Source organism: Erpetoichthys calabaricus, chromosome 16 (genome assembly GCF_900747795.2).
Source record: "Erpetoichthys calabaricus chromosome 16, fErpCal1.3, whole genome shotgun sequence".
In the NCBI taxonomy this organism is placed as follows: Eukaryota; Metazoa; Chordata; class Cladistia; order Polypteriformes; family Polypteridae; genus Erpetoichthys; species Erpetoichthys calabaricus.
The window spans coordinates 41519632-41530302 of record NC_041409.2 but is presented as its reverse complement, the minus strand read 5'-3'; the positions used below and the strand labels follow the sequence as shown (position 1 = coordinate 41530302).

Here is a 10671-nt window from a genome sequence, read left to right as displayed (position 1 = left end):
ATGACATTTGTTTGGTTTCAAAGTATTTAATGACTCGGTAAAGACAAGTTAGGATGTCATCATAAGTTGTTCTCATAAACAGTCATAAAATAACAGTCTCATAAACTGCAACAACAGTATCATTTATTTCTGTAATTATATACATAAGTGTATGTCCAGGCTCTTTACAAATAGTAAAAGAAACATTTAAGAAAACTGGTAAAATGAAAGAATGTCTACTGTTTTCATCTCTAGCATAGCGTTTTTAGCTTGCTTTTGAAAGTCCTGCTACACCTGTTCAAAACAGTCCCTAGACTGATGTTACTTGATTATACTGGCCTCCTTTTTAAGTTGCCTTAGATAAAAGTATCTGTTAAGCAAATAAATGTAAATGTAATTATCTCTGTCCTCACTAAAATGACCAAAAACACATATGATGTGGATGTTTGCTTACACTGGGCATGTGTGCATTGACAGAAAAATCCTGGAAAGGATGGTTACAGCACTAGACACAGAAGTTATCATGCCTTTTGTGCATGTATGCAGCATTCAAACTACACAATATTAATAATATAAATATTTGCAGGCAAGCAACACAACAAAAACAGTGGAAATTAACTTCTCTATGTCTTCTACATTGGAATATTGTATTATTACATATGTGCAGGGTGACCAATCAAGGAATGAAATGTACTGAGTAGGATCCAATGTACTGAGTAGGATCCAATTAGAGCAGTGCTATGCAAAGATCACAAACAGATCAGAGTGCAATTTGGGTCTGCATGTTAGAATATTTGCACTTTCATCCATCCATCCACATTGCAACACTGAGCTGATATTTTCAGAAGTATAAATCTCTTGGGAGTATTTTCATAATCCTCAATATTCGGGGGTTTGAAAATGCCAGGGTAGTGTGGATGAAAGATGAAAATAGAGACTAACGTCTGCGTTTTTAAATGAAAATGTATAGGATGTAGCCTAAGTGCCAATTCAGGTGATTGGACCTTATGCGTGCTCACCAGACACTCCCAGTGTGACCCAAAGGAAGGAGACCTGAGACAGGCCCAGGATATGCTGAAGGGTTCATCTGTCTTGGTGGAATTAGGATGACTTTAGAAAGACTGAACTGCCTGATCACACTTAGTGGAAATAGTGGGTACATAAGGATAGCATTATTTAGTATTCTTCTTTGTTATTTACTAGAAGTCTTTTCCCAAAGGCACCTTACAAAAATGAATATGCATACGTCAAAGACATATAATATTGACAAGCAAAGAGAACATTATCTAAGTATGACAGTCAGTCCCCAATCCCTGTTGAAAACTAGCAGCCTCAGTTGAGGGCTGATATGTTTTTTTTTTTTTTTTTGTATGCCACAGATATCCTACAGGAGAGCAGAACGGTATAAAGAAGAGAAGTGCCTGATCACTAGAGATATTTTAAAAAGGTTATTGGAGGCTCACTGGAGAAAGGAGTGAAGAACATGGAACATTTTTAGCTTTACTGTGGAAACTTGTGACAATTAGTATACATGACAAGCAGAACAGAGTCTTCCTAAAAAGATGCATGGAAACTACAGAGGTTGAAGTACATCAGGAATGGAGCCAAGCCAGAAGATGTGAGGTAAAGAAAAGAAAAGAAGGGGAATCATGTGGGTGAAGTAAGGAACAGAATATGACATTTGGGAAGCAGCTTTCTCCACGTGCTGGAGATGTCTAATAGTTGCTGGGCACCCCAGTAGACTTAAGTATTGCAGAGAAGGTCTTGGACTTTAAACACAAGGCTGCTGGTGCAAATCCAGTCTCTGTTTCAATGTGCAACCGAGAGAAAGTCACTAAACTTTCCTTAACTGGAAAACAAATTCTGTAAACAGTTGTAACTTATTGTGATTTTGTATCTTTGACCAAGGTATTAGCCTAATGTAAAATAATGATGACAAAGATGAAATTCAATGGATATGTTGTACTGTTGCATTGTATAAATCAGATGTCCATCAATACTCAATCTGCTGTTATGGTTAAAAATGTTTTGTTAATGTAACAGATATTATTATTAGTAGGTTTACAATACACAAGAGAGAGATGCTGGGTATATTGGGAAAAGGATCTTAACGATAGAGCTGCCAGGCAAGAGGAAAAGTGGAAGGCCTAAGAGAAGGTTTATGGGATGTGGTAGGCATGCAGGTGGTGGGTGTAACAGAGCAAGATGCAGAAGACAGGACGATATGGAAGAAGATGATCCGCTTTGGCAACCCCTAACAGGAGCAGCCGAAAGAAGAAGAAGGTGGTTTACAATACACAAAGTTTAAAATAATGCCATATTTGTAAAATATTGAGAAATTAGATGTTTTAATAACTATATTTTATTTTCAACTATATGCATTACAATGTAAAGAGTCATCATACAATAATGAAGTGCAACTTACAAAAAGATAAAAATTAATTCCAGTCAAAAATACAATTCTACACATGAATTCATGATTCATTGAATCTTAAAATTAATGTTTTTTTTCTTTTAAAGCAGGATGCCTGATAATTAAAACTCGTGATATTGAAAATGAGACGATGAGCGTCCAACTGTTGCCATAGGTTATTTAGCCACTCCCACGTCGCTGTTTAACTGGTTGGAGTTCAACGCGGTCCCGCCCATTTATTTCCCTGGAGAATTGGCCTCGCGCCGTTAATTTCCGTCGGACACCGCAATGTATGCACCCCTCGCCCCGCCCCCTCCAACGTGACGTGCCTTTATGTTAATATCTTTCTCCTATTATTATGCAAGGCAACGGCTTTGATGTGAAGGTTAAAGCGCCCCGCTCCCCTCTGCCCCGATGAGCTTCTTCAACTTCATTTGGTTTGTCGGCCACGTCTATCTCGTCCTTTGCGCTGCCGACAAATCGCCGCGGCCCGCTTTTGCTAGTACGCGGGGTGGTATTACTAGACCGCGCTTCCTTGGCGAGAGAGCGCAGTTGCTGGCAAGCCCAGCCATCCGCGTGGGCGCGCACGTGCGAATGCCGTTGCTATGTCGAACTCGCGCACGCCGGCCGGTGGTTGCGAGGCTAGAGACTGACGTCACTGCGGGAGATGCCGAGGTGACAGAGCGAAAGGGGCGATTTGTGTAGACGCATCCCGAGAGCCCAGGCAGAAAACAAAAGCGTGCTAACCCGTGTGAGCTCTACGCGGGGTTCAGGAGGCAACATGACGGAAACTGTGCAGCCTCTGCGGTGCTGAGAAGAGAAATCCTAAGGGCTTCAACCACACCCGAAGCCAACGGCGCGGAGGGAGCGAGCGAGCGAGCGAACGAACGGCCAAGGTAAGGACTGTCGTGGACGGCGATGTTTGACAACAAATATGGACTCGCGACTGGGCGCCACTGATTTACCGGTGGAAGAGGCGCACAGCGAAGCATCCTGTGTTGAGGGAACCTGGCCTATGCGCGCGGAAGATGCAGTTGTTGAGTGTACTTAGGATAGTCTCATTAACAGGATCCAGCTGGCTGGTGGGGGTTACCGAAAATGCAACCTCTGCAGTACGGAAAGTACGTGCCTGGCACCCAAGCGACGTTACCCGGGGTTAGGTTGCCAAAGTCGCCGTCGTTCTAAAGACGGCCATAAACGAGACATCGCGGAATGCCGGCGCTGAACGCAAAGCCACCGGTATTCGTGAGTCTCGCGCGCGTTTAATGGAGTCCTAGGTAATATGAAGCAGTGAGAGCTTTTAATTACCACATGTGTGGGGTACGTGCATAACAATTTACGAGGAGCAGTAGAAGGGAAGAGGTAATGCGCCGACATTCATCAGTTAATGAGAAGATGACAGAGACCCCCTACATCACTGCAGTGCAGGCACCCTCCTTAAGTGCTGGAGATGGGGGTTCTAATATGGACAGTAGTAATGGAGCGCCGGTGATGACCTGTGCAGAGGACATGCTGCCTTCTCCTTGATATAATCACCTGGGGGACAGGCTTACTTCGTGTCATCTAATTAATATAAGTGTGACATAGTCGCTGGGTAGACATTCACTAGCTAATGACCACCTGTGGTAATATGTAGACTGTCCCCACAAGTAGTCATTGATGTGAACAGGATTTCCTCATCCCATCTAATGACCACATGGGGGGATATCTGAGTGAACATGATCATATCAATTAAATGATAACATTAATTAGAGATTGTTTGCTGTTTCTTCATGGACTGATTTACTATTGGCTTGTGGCATTCACAAAAATCTAGTAAGCACTTCTGTTGGAAGTTATTAGGGTCATTACATTTCAGAGTACAATGAAATTCTTACTTATATATGCTAATCAACATGCAACATGTCACCACTCTCAGGTACCACCATCAGTGAGTAAAACATTACTTGAAGTAATGCTCGGTGAATTCCAGTTAAAGCTACCAGAACTCTGACTACTGAGTTAATACTGATCTTTCACGTTTGTCAATTGCAAAAAATATATAATCTGGTCAGTCAGAAATGCAATTTTTATTTTATAATGTACATTTGGAGTGAAGTGTTACATATATAATAGTTTGGTTTGCCTTTTTTTTTTCACAAACAAAATAATTTATTCCTTTTTTGCTGATCAAGTAACAAATCTACAGCAACTTCATGTTAAGCCAAAAAGTCTAACCAGAACTTCATAAGAATGCACTGAAGTGGGAAGATGAAACTCTAGTAGTACGTTTCTCTTGTTGTGTGATAATGCATCTGACTAGATAAAATTTCCCTTGCCATCTTAAGGCTAAATTGTGGGTGTAAAATTCAGACACATTCTACCTACCACAATCAGTACTCAATGGAACTAGAAGATATTTGGAAGCACAGGTGATACATTTTGTTTTTGGCCTATGCAAGTCTAAATAGCTCATTGTAAACTTTCTAAGTAGTGGGTGTTTCAGCATCCTCATCCCCCTTATTTCCATTACCAGTAGAAATACAACTTTGCAAACTAATGGCTACATAGACAGATTATGCTGTCCATTGGATAGCATTTAAAGAGGCAAAATAGTACCCATGGACATGCAGTTTTTTCACAGGCAATGCCTAATTTCACTTTGATCAAACTGGTGTACTGGTTGTATTTCAGCAGCCTTTAAGAAAAAAAATTTTGCTGTAATATCCCAGCGATCTGTGTCCCTCTGCCCATAGTGATAACTTTCCTGTGTTCATTTAAGAGGTAAAGTTAATGTGCTGGCAAATATTTTAAGAGGAACAGCAGCGGCCATTGGTATATGAATACGTTTGAGGGCAGGAGTGCTGCATTTTCTTGCAATGGTTCTGGCCTGTAGACGGATAAGTAGTTTTTTTTTTTTTATTATTTTTTTTTTATTTCATTGTTTGACATGGGTGTGCTGATGCATCCATGAACCCATTCTTCCAGTGCAAGTTTACCCCTCAGACCAAAAAACTGATTTCTATTGGTGTGATAGCCACAGCTAGTTATTCTTGACCCAATAAAACTCCCCTTCTTTTTGTGTCCATTCATAGTGTTTTTGGAGTTAGAATAAGGTCACCGCCAACTTGTGTGTCATAAAAGGAGGTATGCATAGGCAATTTGTCATCTCTACTTTTTCCTCACTACTCTTTAATACAACCTATATGTTTGTGCAGTTCAGTTTTGCATCATCTTTTTGTTTTTTTTTTCCATTATATGTTCCCTGTCCCCCTGCTACTGAGGCACAAGAATTTCACTATGCTTTCTTCACAATGTATGTGACAATCATTATCAAATCTAATCTAATGGTGTATGGCTGTAAAACTTGTGCTGCAGTATTTCTACAATTTTTGGGGAATACTGTCCAAACTGTGTGAACTCAGAATATGCCAGTTAAATCAAAAGAGCAAATAGTGGTTTATTTGCAGCAAGTTTTACCAAGAAAAACTAATTCACGTAGTTTTCTCTGTACAGTTGATTTGGAAGTTGTGAAGCATTAATTTGGGCTGTAATGTGAAGTGCAGTTCATTGGTGATTTCTGAGGCTGGGGACTCATTCGTAGATGCATTTTATACTGCAGCGGTGACTCTTGGTCTGCCTTTCCTGTGTCAGTCCCTCATGACAGCTGGTTTAGTCACAGCACATGATGGTTTTATTGTGACTACACTTGAAGAAGCTACGAAGTTCTTGAAACTTTATGGACTGACTGACCTTAATTTCTTAGAGTAATGATAGACTGTCATTTCTTTTTGCTATGCATTAGGTAATGGTTCAGTTGCCAAGGAAGCTCACCCAGACCCGTGTTACATAATGGCTGAATGTCTGCTGTAACTACCTCACTAGGCCCTTTATTTCAAATCTTTTTGGAGATTTAAAGATTTATATTTATCTTGGGGGTCCACACCAATGACAGGTTGGACTGGTCTCGTAACACAAAGGAACTATATTAGAATGGGCAGTGCAGGCTCTTTTTTTTTTCTTGGGAGACTGCATTTTTTTAATGTGTTAGTGACATCCTTCACATCTTCTACAACTCTGGTGAGTATTCAGACCTGTCTCTATCTATCTATCTATCTATCTATCTATCTATCTATCTATCTATCTATCTCTCTCTCTCTCTCTCTCTCTCTCTCTCTCTCTCTCTCTCTCTCTCTCTCTCTCTCTCTCTCTCTCTCTCATTTTAATTTTAATTTTGTAGGAAGGACGGTCCTTGCATGTGTGTGTGAACTGTTAACATTTGAATTTGGTGATTGCATATAGCGCTGAACCGACCTCTCTGTACTATTCTTTCCTTTGCATGTCCTGGAGTACAAAAGAAACCGCACCATACAGCAACATGGAGACTGGCAAGATCGGGGAAAAAAAAACACGCGGTCACTGATTATAACCGCAAGATGTTATGCGAATTAATATGAATAATATGAATAATGTTGCATCCGTGCTACAATGTTGTCCGAAATGTACTATACAGGTCATAAAATGAATAATTCCAAATATCATATATACCTATGTCTCTGTTATTTTATTTATTTTTTGACATCATAGACCATAAGGTACATACTAATTCAGCGTGAGCAGGAACACTCAATTAAACTGAATGAAAAAAAATCAAGCGACGGTGAGATACGAATAAGGCAGATTCACCACCATTTGTGTGTCAGTTTTTATCCCTCCAGATCAGAGAATGTCCAGTTCCATTGCCAAAACATCACTCACATCTACAGTTATTCCCAGTTTCAAATAAAAACTAACAGCGTCAGATCACTAGGGTGGTAGTATGTATTGTGATCGTGACTCAGAGAATAAAAGTGAAAAAAAACACTTTTTTTACAAGTACTATAAATGTACACTGTCTGTTACAGACACAAACCAAATGTATGTGTACTGTATAATATTAACAATAAGAGCAGCTCACTACTGAAAACGGCAAATATAGGAGGCATGCGGGATCGAACCGGGGACTCTTGATTACAAGTCAGTAAATCATACCACTACGCCACGGAAGCTGTTGTCTTATCCTTGAACCTTTTGTGAAAGTGTTTATTTGATCTTTGGACTTCAGGCCTCACATATTATATAGATTATGCCAACATTTTGTCATCCATATTACTAACCGAGAATGGTAAACCGGATATGGACGCAGGGACCTGCCCGTGGACGCAGGAGACATAGTGCGCAGGCGCCACACAAAGCCCCCCCGCCCCAGAGCGAAACGGGAGAGACTACGAACCGTCTGACATGCCGCAAGTAGGATAAAGCGAGGTCAGAAATAAAAGACAGAGTAGGAAACAAAGTAAAACGTCATAAAGAGGTTAAAGAACGGGGCCAAACACATGGAGAGTAGGTTACAGATGATGAAAACTGGAATGCAACAGCTTCAAAAAAACCTAGGCACGAAACACATGCACAGCGAGATACAGAATATAAAAGCAGAAAAAACGACAGTTAAACGTCCACACCACACAGCGGAGGCAGACCCGGAAGGTGCAGGCGCCTACATCGCGCGTCGGAAGGCGCGGGAAAGTACGAAAGGCAAAGGCGCCTACACAGCATGGTAAAACCCGACATAATACGGAAGGCGCAGGCGTTGCCGCCATATTGTGAGTGGCACTACTGCGTAGTGAAGGCGCAGGTGTCACCGCCATATTGTGCGTGGCACTACTGCGGAGTGAAGTTAGGAATAATGTGCTGCTTGGGATCGTACAAAATGCCGAACGCGACCCACTGCCTGAAACTTCGGAGGCAAAGCAGGCACGGGTTCAAACCGAACAAGCTCGACTGACGGATATACGCCTACAACGCGCGTCTCAAACCGCACAAGCAGGGCAAGAACGGGTTCAAAACAATGCAAGCTCCTACAACGTGCGTCTGAAACTACGGCTGCCCAGCGGGCACGGGTTCAAAACGCCGGGGGTAGGCTAGCGAAGCCCCCTTGTTTACTACTAAAATATGAAAAACGTTTCTGTTTTAACAATGTGTTTACACAGATTATTGTAGAAACGGAACACACATGAAATGCATGTGTTCCAAATAACGATATATTATTTACACTCTAAAACTCCAGCACTTCAGTCCCAGATAATCAATGCATGAGCTGGGAGAACTTTGTGTATGTTCTTCGGCGGTGGGGGGATGGAATAGTAGGCTGCTTGCTGCTTGTCTTTATCAGCACATTTACAGGACAAAAGACGCTGATGGAGAGGTGCGATGGGATTTAAGGTGGGCTGGATCTACCAAGTTTTTTCGTAGGCTCTGGTAATTCTAGTGTTGAGTATTGAAGTCAAAGTGCTACATTGTAGTGAAAAAAGCTGGCAAGCTTTGTAGTTGAAAGTTGCTGTTGGCAAAACTACTGTTACGGATTCTAATAGTAGTCCGAGGTTTATTGTGAGAAAAGTAACCAGGAGCTGATAAAACCTAGGCAATATGTCATCAAAAGGCAGGCAAAAATTAATGCTAATGTTATGGCCTTTTTAGAATTAAGTTAACTGCACTACTAATGAACTTTAAAAATGTAGATTATCCACTAAGGGATTTACACTATAAGTGTTCAACCAGCTGAGGAGGGCACATGTTACTTCTCTCTTCATATCACTATATTGGCTTCCTGTTGCAGCACATATTAAGTTTAAATCCATGATGATTGCCTACAGAGTAGTCATTGGATTAGCACCTATGTATATAGTGTCACGTATGAGGTCCCATGTTCCTTCATGCTCACTTGGGTCTGCTGATGAACAGCTATTGGTGATGTCACCTCTGAGTGGCATCAAATCTCAGTTCTGATAAATTCATATGTAGCTCCTGGCTAGTGGAACAATCTGCCCACTGTTTTGAAGACTCATTTGTGAATTTCTGTCTAACTGATGATGGCTTTATAAGGGTTTTTATAATCTGGGAATTGTAACAAGCTTGTATTTTGTTCTAGGCTGTTCGCTTGTGACTATAATTGTCTTGTATCATTTGCTCTCAAATAGTCCTCCAGGTTGATGTTTACTCGATTATGTTGACCTCTTTTGTAAGTTGTTTTGGATAAAAGCATCTGCAAAGAAAATTGTAAATGTAAATATATATACAGTGGGTATAGAAAAGAATCACCCCCTTCGAAATATTTTTTTTTTTTTACAGCCTTAAATGAAAACACAATCCAATATTTTTCCATCTTTACTCACTCAATGCAATCTATAACATCCAAGTGAAAAGATATCACAGCAACAGTTCAGAAGAATTTAAAAAAACAAGAAATACTGAGATTAATAAAGGATTATCCCCCTCCTAAACAATATTTGTAAACTCAATCAGGTGTAAGTAACCACCATTTCCATTGCAGACCATGGTTACTGGCTTCCACCTGTGATCAATTGTAATCAGTGTGATTAGTGAAGCATAAAAACAGTTGTTCTTGAAGCATTCCCTTGCTTGGTAGTACAACTGACTGTGGGTGGCAAGCCACTTTCAAAAGATCTCAGGGATAGAGTTGTGGACAGACACAAGGCAGGAGATGGATACAAAAAAATCTCAAAGGCTTTACCAATCCTAAGGAGCACAGTAAAGTCCATAATAAAGAAGTGGCAAGTATTTGGTACTACTAGGACCCTCCCTGGATCTGGCTGTCCCTCCAAAATGGATGGAAGTGCAAGGAAGAAACTGGCAAGCAAGGCTACCAAAAGGCCACTTTGAAGGAGTTACAGGATTTTATGGTAAAGAGTGGTCATTGTGTGCATGTGACAACAATTTCACAAGCGCTCCACAATTGTGGCTTATTCAGGAGGGTCACAAGGAAAAAGCCACTTCTTAAGAGAGGCCACATTAAGGCTCGTTTGAGCTTTCTGATGCCAAGTGGAAAAAGGTCCTCTGGTTAGATGAGACCAAAATCGAACTTTGCCTCAATCCACAACTCACCATACCTACAGTAAAGCATGGAGGTGGCAGCATCTTGTTGTGGGGGTGTTTCTCTGCCGCAGGTCCTGGGGCTCTCGTTAGGGTAGAATTAAAAATGGACGGGGCAAAATACCATCAAATTCTTGAGGGAAAACCTGCTATCCTCTGCCAGAAAGTTGAAGATGGGCAGAATGTACACCTTTCAACACGACAACGATCCGAAGCATACAGCCAAGCTGAAGGAGAAAAAAGTGAATGTCCTCGTGTGGACCAGTCAGAGCCCAGACCTAAATCCCATTGAAAATCTGTGGAAAGATTTGAAGACAGCAGTCCAACAACACTCACCATCAAATTTGACCGAGCAGTTCTGTAAAGAAGAG

The 10671-nt window shown here is 41.1% G+C and overlaps 1 protein-coding gene across 1 annotated transcript in view; it reads left to right on the top strand.

Moving 5' to 3' along the window:
- The first annotated feature begins 2941 nt into the window (after window positions 1–2941).
- The window catches only part of ttbk2a (tau tubulin kinase 2a), a 325367-nt gene continuing 317637 nt past the window's right edge, over window positions 2942–10671 (top strand). Inside the window, exon 1 of the mRNA XM_051920065.1 lies at window positions 2942–3288. The gene's annotated coding sequence lies outside the window, so the exon portion shown is untranslated. The remainder of the gene's footprint in view (window positions 3289–10671) is intronic.